Source organism: Pinus tabuliformis, chromosome 3_2 (assembly GCF_031772625.1).
Source record: "Pinus tabuliformis cultivar Carrire ecotype Pingquan chromosome 3_2, CPIR1, whole genome shotgun sequence".
Taxonomy (NCBI): Eukaryota; Viridiplantae; Streptophyta; class Pinopsida; order Pinales; family Pinaceae; genus Pinus; species Pinus tabuliformis.
In genome coordinates this window covers 75695979-75712053 of record NC_142302.1, presented here as the reverse complement: position 1 = coordinate 75712053, position 16075 = coordinate 75695979, and the positions used below count along the sequence as shown (strand labels likewise).

Below are 16075 nucleotides of genomic sequence, written 5' to 3'. Positions count from 1 at the left end.
CACACATGCATGTTGTTCCGTTTTCAGAATCTTGCATTCACTCTTTGCATGCTTGATCATTCACCTCTGCTTAAACTTAGTATCACCATGCATTCACATCTTCATTTGCTTTCAGTTTCCTGTCGGTGGGTCTAGGCAACCATGGCCTGAACTCTTTCTCACCAAGACGACATTGTGCAATTCTGGCCAGTGACTGCCCTCCAGTCTTACCTTGTGCATTTCTGAGAGGCAGTGACTATTGGCCCAAAAAATTGCGCAATGCAATCACTGGGCCTGCAACACTTACCAGCTGAAATTGCGCATTATGCAATCTCATCACCTAAAAGGTCTATCTCGGTTGCGCATTATGCAATTCCAGTAGTCACCTATCGTCCCAAATGTCTGGTCTGCCTTTTTCGCAGCTCCAACAGTCAGTCTAATGACCTCCCAATGAAAATTACACAATCCTTGCCAGTCAACCCCCAGGTATGTAGAGCATGTCATCCCTCAAGTTTTCTTTGTTTTTAGCTGATAGATTTCCTACCATGTATGTAGCCATGTCCCTAGATATAGCATATGTTCATTCATCTCTCAGCAGTTTAGGATCAAAGGACACCGATGGTAGCACAACTCGAGCAATAGTTGAGCGAGTTTCTACAAGTGTGCTGATTTATGAAGACACCAAGATGATTGTAGACAAATACATCAAACTGAAATGGCAAGAGGTCAATGATGCATTCTCGGGCACATTTGGGGAATATCTCGAATACCACCAAGTCTATGTGAACATTGACAAGTCGGACTTGTACCGGATTACATGCAGGTATCCCGCATTCCCATGCGCGAACATGATACATTGGATTGTCTTACACATCGATGCCAAGACGATGACAATGAGAAGTGTCAGTGGGATGAATATTGCTACCTTTAGGGCACAGGATTATCAATAGATGTATCATTTTTTGAAGCTAGTGATTACCATGGAAATGCCCTTCAGGATATCCAACAGCAATGCCAATTCTAGGGATATCTTGAAGAACTAGGTAAAGGAGCTGACCAAGTTCAGGATGACACCCAACTAGATTTACAAGACGAAGATACTGCAGAAGTCGTATCAATACCTGGTCATCTTTGCATGTCACTTGTATGGCCAAGAGATCAGGGATACCTTCTCGCATAGTTGGGTGATCACGTTGGACCAACTGGCCTGACATGTTTCCTCACAGGCTAAAGGAATAAGTCACAAGAGCTTAGCAACTGCCCAAACATCAATAAGGAGAAATCTACATGTCCACCTACATCTTGGATGCAATCTGTGCCCATATGGAGTTCCTGGGCATGTAGTGGGCATGGACATTAGTGGAAACGTCTGTCAATACTTATTGTAAACTATTTTCCGAATGCAACTTCAGAGGAGTTATCACACAAATGTCAGATCATTTTTTCACCTTGGAGTATAAGATGATATTTGAGTAGGATCTACCTTGCATGTCGAAGGAAAAATTGAGGCACTGATCGATATAGCATATTGGTATGCCTCATTGTCTGACACCTTCATACGGATGTATAGCGTGGAGAAGCCTCCGTGTGTTTTGCTGAAGTTTTCCATGGACAATCTCATCATGTAAGAAGTATCCTACCGCATCTCGGCAGGATTTATTAGCTAGGCTGCACCAGAAGAAGAAGGAACCTTGGAAAACGCTTCCATTGTGGATTGGGTTGTATACGAAACCTCAAGCATGTGGATGTCAAAATAGAGGATATCAAGAAATATCCTTTCGACATCCAAAGCTACAATCCGTATGACCCGCATTGTATTGTGAAAGATGACTATACGAGCATAGAGTTTCAGTGGATCCACGGGGCATGTCATTGGGTGGAGGAAAGCCCATGGAGATATTGTTACATCTTCTCCAGGCCTAATGATTCAGTCGGCGTCACTATGGAATGGTTAGTGAAGCAGCATGAAGCAACATCCAAGAGAGAAGCAAAAACAGAGGTAAACATACCGGCATGTAACAAAGGAAAGAGGAAGATTGTTGACAGCGCGTTGGCAGAAAAAACCTGCAAGTTCATAGTAGACCCCCTTGTGCAGAAAGTAGCTTTAGCAATAGAGTTGAAATGGAAAGAGTACGAGAGGAGGAATGTGCAAAGGCAGAGAGAAAAATAGAGGGTGGAGGAGACAGTGAGGGAATTGCATGGGTTGAAGGAGTAACTACAGAAGAAGATAGGGTGAATGGTCCTCAAGAGATTAAACAAGCACATGAGTAAATGGTTACATATATGGAGAAGCAAGAGTTAGAGCAAGACATTGACCTCATGCTTTAACACCGAGAGTTCGAGCCACCAGCTTCAGTGGATCTAGAAGCGGAGCAAGTCCCAAGAAACCAAGGAGACACCGAGAGCCTTGGAGACAATTTGGAAGGAGAGATACACAACATATCATTCGACGAGTCGTAGCATAGAGTTGTTCAATATCACATAGTGTCTACTATGGATGACAACACATCTCTTGTGCAGTTTGAGGAACAAGTGATCATGTCTGACATGCACAAGCATCCAACAACATTGGCTTATGCTACTAGAGCATATGTCGAAGCCACTAGCTTGAGTGTTCGATTCTTGATAGCTAATAATGAGCAAATGGCAAAGGAGTTATAGACGGCCAAGCAAGGAGGAGAACTGGTTACAACATCTGCCTAAGTAGAGTTGAAGGAGGTAATACTAGATGAAGTGTTGTCCCTTGAGACAGTCATGCAGGCGTTGTATTCCAAGTTTTGTACCATGCATAAGGCAGTTCTCCATCTATAAGATTGACAAAAACGATGTGTAAGGAGAGAACATATCTTGTCAAATGTGCGTACTACTGTTGATTACATGTAGACATGGACAATGAGATACAAGGGAGCCCCATTACACTTGCCCAAGATGATGAAGCCCAGAGTAGTTGAGCTGAAGGCACACATTGAGAGTGAGATCCGGAAGTATGAAGATCTCTCGTAGCTCATCACTAATTTGCAGGCTTCTAGTGCATGGGTATTCAAGAGTATGGATGTTTTTGTGCACTTACATGTGGTCCCATCTATTGAGACACTGACCGAGGCAAAGACAAAGGAACAAGTCCAACTGGAGCTCGACTTGTAATTTGATGAGTTGATGTGCATAGCCACCAACACAGACTTGGTGATCAGTGGACACACCATACATCAGTGTGTTGCTGGTCTAGCTGCACTCAAGAAAATGATGCACATGTTATTAGATGAGTTGTACAGAGGAGCTAGAGCAGTGTACCCAGATGATATAGAGGCAAGAGTTCGTTTCTAGAAATATGTCACCATAGAGTACATGAACACGGTCACGGAATACTGAGCTTGCCATCAGTTCACTACTGTTGACCACTGAGAGGATGTCGAATAGGTGGTCTTCCCACAACTATCCAAGCCATAGTGATGTCTTGCATGGCTTTCTCAAGCCTATTTTGTGTCACATGGGTACATGTGCAGATTGTATGTAACATCTTGTGAAGTGGAAGTTCAAGTTTCGATAGCTCGATGCCACAGTCATAGAGTAGATGAAGAGTCATGAGGGTAGATGAATAATCACAAATGGGAATGTCAAGGGCCACCACACCCTTTGCTATATATAGTCCCTCATAACTCATTGTAGAGGCTTTTGGTCAGTCAAGCTTCTGATAGGAGTATCTTAGAGAAAGCTTGGAGAGTATTGTAATGAGCTTTGGCTTCTCCACTATGCAGAGCTAGTATATCTCTTTGGTAGAGTAGGTGGCAGTGACTGTAACGTTTCACTATTAGAACTAGTGATTTGTCATGGTTGTATTGTATGACTGCAACTCTCACTTCTTAATATAATAGAGCCAACATGTTTCATGCATATGTCGTATTGTATTTCAGCTATATTGTTTACTCTAAATGATATATTTATTTGTTTGCTTATACATGTGTGTATATACTCTTTCTATATATGTATGTATGAATCTTACTGAAATGTGATGTTGGTTTAACAATCACTTTGGATTGCTAGCTTACTTTCCTTCTAGTTTGTGATGCATTTTTGCTCTTGTGTTCCCTTCTTAAATCCGTGCTTTCACAGGTTTCCAAGCGGTGCACTCACCTCACCCTCTGTGTGTTAGAACCGCTCATGCACCTTCCTTTACTTACTACATATGTCACACCCTTGCTACCAACAGGGACATCTTACTTTCCTCTACGGGAAAGTGCGGTCAAGGTGATACTGTACGACCCACTGCTGGGACTCCTACACCAAATGGTCTGAGGTCTAGTTGGGACCTCTTACCAGGGAGATCCCTTGACATGTTGGTGGGTCCATCACTATCAACATTTCTGGAACTAGAAGGATGGCTAGATGACGAGTTGTGTCCTCCCATCCTGTTTTGAAGCTTTGCACATCTATCATGGATTCTGTTATACTCACCCCTTCGCGATGTTTTTCACATGCTGAACCTCTTGAAATCACGAGGGATTTTTTTATCTCTTTTCTGAATTCACATATGATGTAGAAGGCGAAGTGGCCTAGCCTATGTTCTTACAAGGCTTATTTGCTGTGCTTTACAAGGTAGATGAATGTTCTAATGAAGAGACCAGCCTACTGCTCGCATACAAACTTCGTGAATCCCCACAATGGTGGTGTTATAGTCTGCCCCCTGGCATCATGCACTCACTTGAGTAGTTTTGTGATCTCATTTATTCTAGTTTCCATAATTTTGATCCAGAACCTCTTGACAAAAGAATATTGCAACAATAGAAGGCCTCGCATGAATCTCCTTTGGATTTTTGGTAGCGCTTCCTTGATTTGCATTTTGAAGCTCTAAAAAGCTAGATAAAATTTCCATATCTTTGGGATAGATTTGAATACTGTCTTAACAAATTAGTCCATCCTAAGAAGAAGTATGAGATCAAAGCCCGCTCAACATAGTTCGTTGATGGAGTTGCGTTATCACAGAGGGGCACGGTCGCTGTCACAAGTGACTATCTGTCATCCCCTCATCAATAAGCTCCACCATCATAGGGTGATGCAGGAGAACATGCACACACATTTGTTCAACCATCACATCCTCCCAACATTGCTCCTTTCGATTTTCGCGCAAGATTGGTTGTCAATCCATTGGGTTCTCTCATGTATTTTGTACCTCAACCTCCGTCTTCGTACTTGGATGATCCTTCAGATGACACTATCTTGTGTTCTTTTGTTCCAAACTCTAACTTGTTGTGAACAAGGATCAAGCCATCAACGAAGTAGGTGTTGCACAACCAACATGCGTTGTCATTCATGAAGCATGAATCCTCGTCGAAGGATGACTCCCTTCTGTCTGAGCCTCCTCCATTCTTTCTTGATATCTTTGTTGATTGTGTCATCCATGATTTTGCGTGTGTACCTCCACCTATGGATGCACCCATTGTTGATCATTTGCAGAACACACCTGATGTCAGCCCATCGTTTGACAATGGAGAGGACAAATTATTCATTGAAAATCCACTTGACTTTTCATCTTCTTTTTTAGGAAACATAGAGGGTGATTTTTTTTCGCTTCACATCTACCCCTCTGTTTGATTCATCAGATCATGAGGATGCCAATGAAATCATTGATTTTGCTGATCATAGTTGTCGTGATCTATTTACTCCCGTATTCAATCACGATGATGATTCTATCGCAGTGATTTTTCGAAGCCACTCGTTTATGATTATCTAGCAGTCGACGAAGTCAAAACCCCATAGACTGTCGAGGCACTTCAACCCAAGTTGATGGTTATGCCAGGTCCTCACTGTCTTGAGGTTGGTTTCACTTCCGATCAAGAAATTTTTGAAACACCCGAGGCTCCTCATCACTCATCTGTATGCATTGAAGATCAGCTTCACACACATATCTTACTCCCTCCAATTGAACTACACGATCCAATCATTTATGCATCGGAAGAATCTTACATAGAAAGCACACATTCACAACGCAAGTTGTCTTTGTTTCTTTTGTTTTCTTGCATGTCATAGTCAAGAGTATGTCTATGCTTAACAACTGCACGTAGTGTCGCACACAACCGTGATAAGTCCACGGACTGCATGTCATGTACTTACACTCACTTTTCTGTGGACACATTTAAGCTTGGAGTGTGCTTGTCTTCATTGTTATATCTTTCATGTTTTCTAGTTCACACAGCTGTGTTGTTCGCGAACCATGCCTTCACCACCATGGGTCGACCAATGTGTCAATGGCTGCATTGGAAGTATCACTTCATGTGATCAGGCCCATGCACCGTTAACTCAAGAGTAGGAATAGTGTTTGCTTTTGGTTTGCTTTCTTGCATGTGTGTTTGCTTCTTACTTTGCATGTTTGTTTTCTTGCATGCATGTTGCTTACTTCCTTTTATTTCGCATTTACTTTTGCTTCCGCTTTGTTTTATGTTTGTTTGCTTGTTACATTCGTAGGTTAGTTTTGCATGAGACCGTGCGTGAATCTTGAAAAAGGCTGTGTAAAGTAGGACTTGTGCAGTTATCAATACTTGGTTATCTGTCATCTTGCCTTTGTATGAAGAACTTGTTATCTTTAGTCCATGATACATCGACGAAAAATACATATTGCTCGAAATGAACCTTGGTGAAACACAATGCTTGCACACTAACTAGTTTCACATACTCTAGTCGGTAGTTTTGGGTTAATCCTCATTAGCTCAGTCAATTAGAGTAAGGTGAGGGGGAAATCTTAACAAGCACATCATAGGTATATATAAAGTGCTTCCTTGAAGGAACAACCTCTTCTTCTCTCAATAAGTCGAGATCCCCCTTTCGCCTCTAAAATGAATAGTGCAGTTATCAATACTTGGTTATCTGTTGTCTTGCCTTTGTATGAAGAACTTGTTATCTCCAGTTCGTGATACATTGATGAAAAATACATATTGCTCGAAATGAACCTTAGTGAAACACAATGCTTGCACACTAACTAGTTTCACATACTCTAGTCGGTCGTTTTGGGTTAATCCTCGTCAGCTTAGTCAAGTAGAGTAAGGTGAGGGGGAAAACCTTAACAAGCACATCATAGGTATATATAAAGTGCTTCCTTGAAGGAACAACCTCTTCTTCTCTCAATAAGTCGAGATCCCTCTTCCGCCTCTGAAATGAATAGGTGTTATGCACAGTTATGAAAATGAAAAATGAAAAAAAGAAAAAGTTAAAAATGAAAAATGAATAAGGCAAAAGAAGAGAAATTATTCCTGCGCAAAGAGGTGATGCAAGTAACTCCGCTGAGGTACTGACCAAGCTCACTGGTGGCGGAGTGATGCTTACGTTCTAACATGACTCCATCGGGGTACTATTCAGGCCAACTAGTAGCAGAGTAACACCAGAGATGAAACTAAAACTCGGATGACTATACTGCTTGTGCACCAATATACCCCTCGTCCCCAATCGAAACAAATGTGTTGAATTGACTTGGAATGTGTGTTGATCAACCAAGGGCTTTACAAATGCTACATCTTACAATCAAGAAATTGTGGAAACCAAGACTAGCAGAGAACTGAACAATACTTCTAGAGGTGTTAGACTTGATTTTCACGAACAAGGTCCACTCAGAGTGTTGGAGTTATACCAGTGTGTTGACAAGTGTTGTAGCAGCCACAACCACCCTCCAAAATTTTTTCTTAGCTTTGTTTCAGTGCCTCCCTACCCGTACTTAGTAACATATCTTTCACTATCAAGTACATGAGCTTCAGTGGTTTTCTAGCAGCTTTCCAGCCTGTGCATGATAGCTTGCTTCACTCCCCCCACAGGCTGTACTCCGGACTTGGTCTAGCTGATGGCTGATCAAATCCCTCAAGAAATTGTGCAATTCTGGAGGGGAACCAGCCTTCCCTCCAGAAATTTCCTAAATCTTACTCACAACTAGCTGGGATCAGAAACTGCGCAATCCTGTCAGATAAGCTTCCCATTGAAAACTGTGCAATCTAGCCCAGTAGTGCTACTTAGCCCAAAAATTGCACAATTATGTTCAGCAGTCCACTACTCCTCCCATAAATTGTGCAATCCCTCTGAGAAGCCAACCCAGCTTCCTCCTAGAAACTGCGCAAAATTTCCCCTTAGTCAAGCAGCCTATTGCATATGCCTTCAGGTTGACTGGTTCCACCCGAGACTGGGCAAACTTGACTTGCATGCATGGGTTGCCTTTTTCCAAAAGAGCAAAAAGAAACATGTAAAAAGCATCCCTAGATTTTACAGGTCTATTTTTAGAATTTGGAGGTTACATGCAAATATTGTTTTAGAAACTTTCCTCCAAGTGTCACTTTTTCCTAGATTCATGGCATGCGCATCATGAGCCCCAAACTTATTTATTCGATGTTTTGGAGCTTATTATTCACATTGATCATGGAGCTTTGACATCCCATAATATATCTAGGAGTCTTGGACACATCCATCTCATCTATTTTCGGGTAAGTCTGCTTAACTTGTCTTTTGCAACATTTTTGTCATTTTTTTTGTTTTGGCTTGTGTGAGTGTTGTCTGCTTGATTTTTTGAATGCTTGTTGTCGTTTGCATGCATATTAGATTTTACAAGCACCATTTCAGTTTTTGTTAGCATCTCACTGTTGTTGCATCCATGAAACTATTTTGCATGAACGGTCACTGATTTGGCGACTCGTCTCACACACATGCATGTTGTTCCATTTTCTGAATATTGCATTCACTGTTTACATGCATGATCATTCAACTCTCCTTACACTCAGTATCCCCTTGCATTCACATCTTCATTTGCTTTCAGTTGCCCGTCAGCGGGTCTGGGCAACCTAGGCCCAGACTCTACCTCATCAAGACAACATTGCACAATTCTGAGAGGGAAGGCTTTGCCTTCCTCCCAAAAAAAAGCGTAATTATGGATAGTGACTACCCTCTAGTCTTTCCTTGTGCAATTCTGAGAGGCAGTGACTGCTGGCCCAGAAAATTGCACAATGCAGTCCCTGGGCCTGCGACACTTGCTAGTTGAGATTATGCATTGCGCAATCTCAGCACCGTGCAGGCTAGTCTGGATTGCACATTGTACAATTCCTATAGTCAAATGACCTCTTGACAACTTGGACTTCCTTTTGCACAGTTCTAATAGTCAGTCTCCCGGCCTCCCAATGAAAATTGTGGAATCCTTTCCAATCAGTCCCTAGGTAGGTAGCATTTCATCCCTCAAGTTTTCTTTTTTTTTACTTGACATATTTCTTGCCATGCATGTCACCATGTCTCCAGATATAGCCGATGTTCATCCATCTCTCAGTGGTTACGAATCAATGGGCTCCAAGAGAGCAGGATCGAAGGACACTGACAAAAGCGCAACTAGACTAGTAGTTGAGCGAGTGTCTACAAGTTTGCCGATTTATGAAGACACCAAGATGATTGTAGACAAAGAAATCAAGATGAAATGGCAAGAGGTCAATGATGAATTCTCAAGCACATTTGGGGAATATCTCGAATACCACCAAGTCTATGTGAACATTCATAAGTCCATCTTGTATCGGATTGCATGCAGGTATCCTGCGTTGTCATGCGTAGACTTGATACGTTGGATCTTCTCTCACATTGATCTCGAAATGATGACATTGAGCTGTGTGAGCGGGACACATATTTTTACCTTCAGGGCACAGGATTATCAGCAGATGTATCATTCGTGGGGTCAATCGGTACACCTCATCGCAGTGCTTATATTTGTAGGTAAGACACTATTTGTTATTGTTTTTATTTCTTTTTTGTAGTTGTTTCTTGGTTGTTTTCAGTAGTATTCATTCCCTTACATGCTTTATATATCTATGGCTACAATTTGTATCTCCTTCTATGGCTACTATGGTTTTCTTTCGGGTTTTTTTTTTTCATTTTAGAGTTCAATGGATCCACCAAGCTTCTATCCCTTTGGGAAATTTTTTCATTCTTGATATCCCTTGGTTCATACAGATAATGCTAATAGTGTGGGATCCTCTAAGCAATCACCTCGATTTATGGAGGGTAAAATATGAATCACTTTAGGTATTTTTGAAGTATTCTTCGTTTTTTTTAAGCTCTCTTAATTTATAGGACATCCATCTCATAGACAACTATGTAGAAACAAGTCCATATATTTCTCTGTCCCTTAATATTCAAATTTCTCAACTTCCATTAGGCTTCAATTAGAACCCAACACCCAATCCTATAATTATGTCACAGTTATTATACTAAGCCTTTAAAATTAATTTATGACAATAACATTCTAAGTGGTCATCACAATGCCTTAATCATCATTCTACTAACAATTTAGCTTCAAAATGATGCCTATCAGCTTTTCTTTTATCCAAATCTATGAACACTTAACTTTATATGATTGGCAGATGAAGGGATGGGAGGCTTCCAAATGCCAGAGCGTAGGAAATTGGAGGAGTGGACATGGTGAACATTTGTGGTGAACATTGGTAAGGAAGAAAGTTGTTTAGGGTGTGTTCTTCCACGTCCAAGTACTCTTCAGCAACATTGCACATAAGTCATTTCTCCCACGTTACATTGTGTTGTTCCACGTCCTACGTTACAAAATAAAAATGTTTCAGATTATATTTACTGTGAGTTATCATTTCTTAAAAACTATATGAGAAGAAACATTATAGCTCATTATCAAAATTTTAGTGGGTTTAAGTAGTTGCAAGGTGTCTGCATTGTGGCTTATAGATTTTCTTAACTTAAAATTTTTTGTACACTCACCAATGGTAATCATTCCGCACATAGGGTTTTATCATTATACAGAATGGGAGCATCATCAGCATTAGCTGTCATGTTCAACCAATTTAATTCAGTTCAGTTTAGCTGTATCTGTGGTTACTTTGTTTTTGTGTTTCTTATTCTGTTGCAACATATTCTATCATGTACAATAGAAGCAAAGAAAGTGATTGAAATATAGGATATCCAAAAAACAAAAGGCAGCTTTGATCATGAAAGGAGTGGAGCTGAACCATAACATAGTGCAAATAAGTAGTACTTCTTTTAGTCCACTGTAAACTATCAACTACATAAAAAAAGATCGCCCTCTTATTGGCAACATTGTCTATTTGAGAAATGATTTTTTGGTAAACAGATGATTCACGACTCCACTTATTTGTGTTATGGAAAAGTGATGTTCTAAAAACTGTTCAGTGTTGGCATTAGGAGAAATTATTTTTTTTAAGCCAAAATTGTTCATTATTGGATTTTTTTATTGAGTTTTATAATTTATATGATAATGTGATGCACCCTTTAGGTGTGACAGTCAGTTTTGTCCTGATCTAAGTGGCACTTTATGCCATCAATACTCTGCTCACATCTTCTTTCTACAATATTTAAATAATTTAATGTTGTCATGCCGCACATAGATTATGTAGTTCCCATTCCAAACATTCTTTTCCTATGCTTCCAAATGATTTTGCAGCAACTTTGTCAACACTTTATTTTGTGCTCTTTTGATCATGAATCTGCACTATTCTCATAGGAACTTTTGCTATTCCATTCCAATCGAACATATGCTTCCGTTTACGACAATGTCTCACAACTCCATGATCTTAATCTCAAGCTTATAGTCATAAACCCTTACCCTAGCAGTTATATAATCAATTATCCACTAACTTTGATTCTCAAAGTCACTTTGCAACATCTCCACTTCCAGAAATTTGGAATGACATGGCTCATTCAATGTATTTTGTCTTCACACAAAGATTTAAATCACCCTTCTTTGAATAATAATCAACCTCTGAAAACCAGAGATCGTTTCTCTTTGTTAACTAGTTGAGGTCTCCTTCTCCAAGTAGCAATTTCCTACTAGATTGACCCTATGGTCAATTAACTTCCTTTCAATGAAATCTGAAAATATTTCTTCACCACGTACTTCAGAAAATCGACCTTTAAGCCCTTGTGCTTGCTTCCCTACGTGCCAACTCCACAAATCAATTTACAAATCAATTATTCCATTCCATACTCCCCATTCCATGATTGAACTGTATAACTGTGCTTTCTTCCTATAGAGTTACTCCACCATGCATATATACAAACCAATTCAACAATCAAATTGATGTTTTGCACATACAACCTCTAGACACATGAGTTAGCTCCACAACGAAGCCATTATATTGTAGAGATCAATTTCCACCATTCTAATCACCCAATACAAACGAAAATCACTCATACATTCAATCGATTGATGATCACATTTAGTTATCTAGAGTTAAAGTCAAATCAAGACTTGGGATCAAGAATTCATTAAAGTCGATGAGGCCACTTTGTGCGACCTTATCCTAGTATTCTTTCATAAACCCTTATTTAATTAGGGATTTGATGGTTTGGTATTCTTTGAAAGCCTAATTTAATTATGGTTTCGACGGGCTATTAATTCATTAGAAAACTTCATTTTATTAAGGATTTGGTATGAAAACTATTAAGAATTCGGTCATTTTGTAAGGATTTAGTGGCTTGCTATCTCTCAAGAAACCCATTTAATTAGGGTATCAAGTTTTCTCTACCTTCTAGATTTTCTCTTGTGGACTTGTGGTTGGGGTTTTCTGGGACTATTTGCACGATGTGTGGACCACTGGCCTATTTGAGGTATTCTATCTCAGGGTTTTCGAAATATTGGAATTGTTCAATAATCTTGAGCTTATTTTTAATGGATATTTTGGGGCACGCAATTTGAGTCTTTTATGAAATTTGGGGCATGCAATTTGAGACTTTAATGAAAATTTTCAAGGTTTCTTGCAATCCATTTGGACAGATTTTTAAGACATGCCTTCTTTGAGTGATTGAATTAAAATGTTTTTGAAGTTTTTCTTTTTGATACTAGATTCGAGGGTTTTGTTCATTGATATATTTCATTCACCCAATTTATGGCTTCTTTATTTTTGGTATTTACTTAGTTTTGGGCCTAATTTTGTCAAAAAATTATAGTTCTCTTATTCCATTGCTCCTAGTTGAACTTCTTGTCTTCTGGATATTGTTGAAGGACATATTTTTAATGAAATTTTTTGGGGTCTAGTTAAGGTTTCCATATCTGAGACAATATGCTCAATTTGATTGTATTTAATGTTTGGACTTTCTGTTTTTCAAGTAATGGTTAATTTAATTATTTTCCTGGGTGCCCAAATTATATGGTTTCTTTTAGTTTAATTGATGCTTTTATGGGCACATTTGTAGTGCTACAGGTTTTGTTTTCATTGTCTCTTAGGTCCTTCGTAGGGTTTGACAGTTTAGTATTTCTAAAGTGTTTTCTTAACGAATTTATCTTAAAGGTTTTACTATAAATATTTGAGTGCATACGGTCAAGGGTTTCTAGTTTCGAGGGGCTATTAGAACTAATTTTTCAGATGCCCAATCGAAACTTACGTGGTTTTTGTGGGTTTAGTTTCTAGGTATATTTTGGGTGAGGGGAAATTTAATGTTTCGAGGGATTGTTAGCATTAGTTTTTTAGATGTCCAATTCTAATTTTATTTTCTTGGTTAATTTGTGAGTTTGATTTCTAGGTTTTGTTTAAGGATTCTTGCTCTTATGAAATCAAAAGGCTTGGAAAATGTATATGCATTTTTTGAGAGTGATTTTTTGTGTATTCTTGAAGAGAAAAATATGAGGATTCAGAGTGTCGATTATCATAGGCTTTTGGTTGTATGGAAAAATAATATTTTTCTCATTTGCTATTTTGAATGTTTACTAATTTTCCTAAATTGCCCCAACCTGCTTCAGAACCTGATTCTCCAGATATTTTATGGTTTCAAGGGGTTATTATAACTAATATTTCAGATCTCCAATTCAAGAGTTTCTTTATTTTCCTCATAATTTTTGGGTTTAATTTCCAGGTTTTGTTTCAGGATTCTCATTTCTATGCAATCAAATATTTCAGAGAATGTACATGGAATTTTCAGAATGTATTTCATGCATATTCTTGAAAAGAAAAATCTAAGGCTGATAAGTGCAGATTATCATAGGCTTTTGGTTGTGTAGAAAAATAATGTTTTTCTTAGTTGTTGTTTTGAGGGTCCAATCTACCTGAATTTCTCCCGACCAAATGGTTTGGAACCTCTAAGGATAGTTACCGATGGATTCTCCAATAAATCAATGTTCCATCAACTAATTGTTTTTTTTTTCTAATTTTTGTTCTTTTTTAAATGCTAGAAATCTTATGTGGAGGATTGTTTTTGATGTATTCTAAGATTGTTCAATTATCCTTGTTTCCTTGTAGTCTCATTCCATGTAATTTTTCTACAATAACTTTGTTCCTTTGTTTAGTAATAGTTTAGTCCTAATTGATGATAACATTTAGGCAAATTGATGATGTTTTTCTATTTCTCCCACAAACAATACATACCCTCTACTTATCCAAAGCAAACTTCTTCCAACATTCGCACAAAACGTTTTACCATATGATTATTCTCATACTCTATCTTGTGTATAGAATCCAAACACATACACACATAATCACCCTTATTTATATCGATTGGGATTCATTTTCAAGCATGAACTAGAACCAATTACAACGCATAATCAATACAGTTAATTGCCTCAAAGTACCCACAATTTCGTTATCAAATCATGTACGAACTAAGCAATCGAAATATTGTAACAACATGTTACATAAACTCATTCAACACAAATCACTTACACAGTTTTTAGCATAAACTGACTACCTTTGCTTCCATTAATAAGCTTCTGTACAAACAAGAATAAACTACCTATCTCCAAGATTTTCAGACCTCGCTCAGAGCTTAGCCAACCTCCTATTATACTAGAGTGCCAATAACATTTTATCGATAGCCCTCAACAATATAGTTTACTTATGGGATTCCTCCAAGCGCACAGCTTCTGAGCTCCTGACAGTCAATGATGATGGTCGTTAAATAACCAGTGTTAAATGGGCACCTGATGGAAGACATATTGGTGTTGACTTGACTAATTCTATTGTACACCTATGGGATTCTGCATCTAATAGACAGGTAGATTAAATTAATTTTTGTTCTCATATTTTCAGTTTCATTATTTGTTTCTAGATGCAATCTCATTCACTTGGTAATGCTTTTTCAACGAAAACAACTGAGAGCCTTGAAAGGTCACCAATCCCGTGTAGGTGCGCTTGCTTGGAATGGTCATATTCTTACAACTAGTGGCCTTGATGGTTTAATATTTAATGATGATGTTCGCATCTATGATTCCATTGTTCAAACATACAGAGGACATGTACAAGAAGTGTGTGGTTTGAAATGGTCTACATTTGGCCATCAACCTGCAATTGGGGGGAAATGACAATTTACTTCATGTATGGGACAAGAGCATGTCATCCTCTAAATTATGCTGCAACTCAGTATCTTCATCGGTTGGATGAGCATTGTGCTGCAGTAAAAGCCTTGGCATGGTTCCCTTTCCAGAGCAATCTTTTGGCATCTGGTTTTGGTAGTGCTGACCACTACATTAAGTTCTGGAATACTCATACAGGAGCTTGCCTAAATACTGTTTACACTCACTCTCAAGTTTTCTCATTATTATGTAATAAGCATCAACTTGAGCTATTGAGTTCACATGGATTTAGGCAGAACCAACTGAACTTATGGAAATATCCATCTATGGTTACGTTAGAAGATCTTACTAGTCACACGTCTAGAGTACTTCATCTAGCAAAGGTATTCATTCTATTAATCTATCGCTAAATGGTTTTGTGCTGACAGTCATTCCTTTGTTTTGTATTTTCACAGTCTAGATGGGTACACTGTTGCATCGGTTGCAGGAGATGAGACTCTTAGGTTTTGGAAAGTCTTTGTATCTCCTGATACCTTAAAGAGGACCAAGAGTAAAGATGCGGCTGGTGATTTTAACATTTATCTCACGCATATTTGTTAAGAAGATTTTCCTCCTTCAGGAATGAGTGCAAGGGTTTATTTGCTTACATGGATTTAACCGGAACCAACTGACCTTATGGAAATATCCATTTATGGTTAAGATAAGAGAGATTTACAGGTCACACATCTAGAGTGCTAGAGGTATTCATTCTATTGATCTATCACTAAATGAATTTTGTGTTGAAAGTCTTTGTTTTTATGCTGACAGTCTTTCCTTTGCTTTTGTGTT

General features: G+C 38.8%; 1 pseudogene; it reads left to right on the top strand.

The window, feature by feature from the left end:
• Positions 1–536: 536 nt before the first annotated feature.
• On the top strand, positions 537–15847 carry LOC149179922 (cell division cycle 20.2, cofactor of APC complex-like; annotated as a pseudogene).
• Positions 15848–16075: the final 228 nt, after the last annotated feature.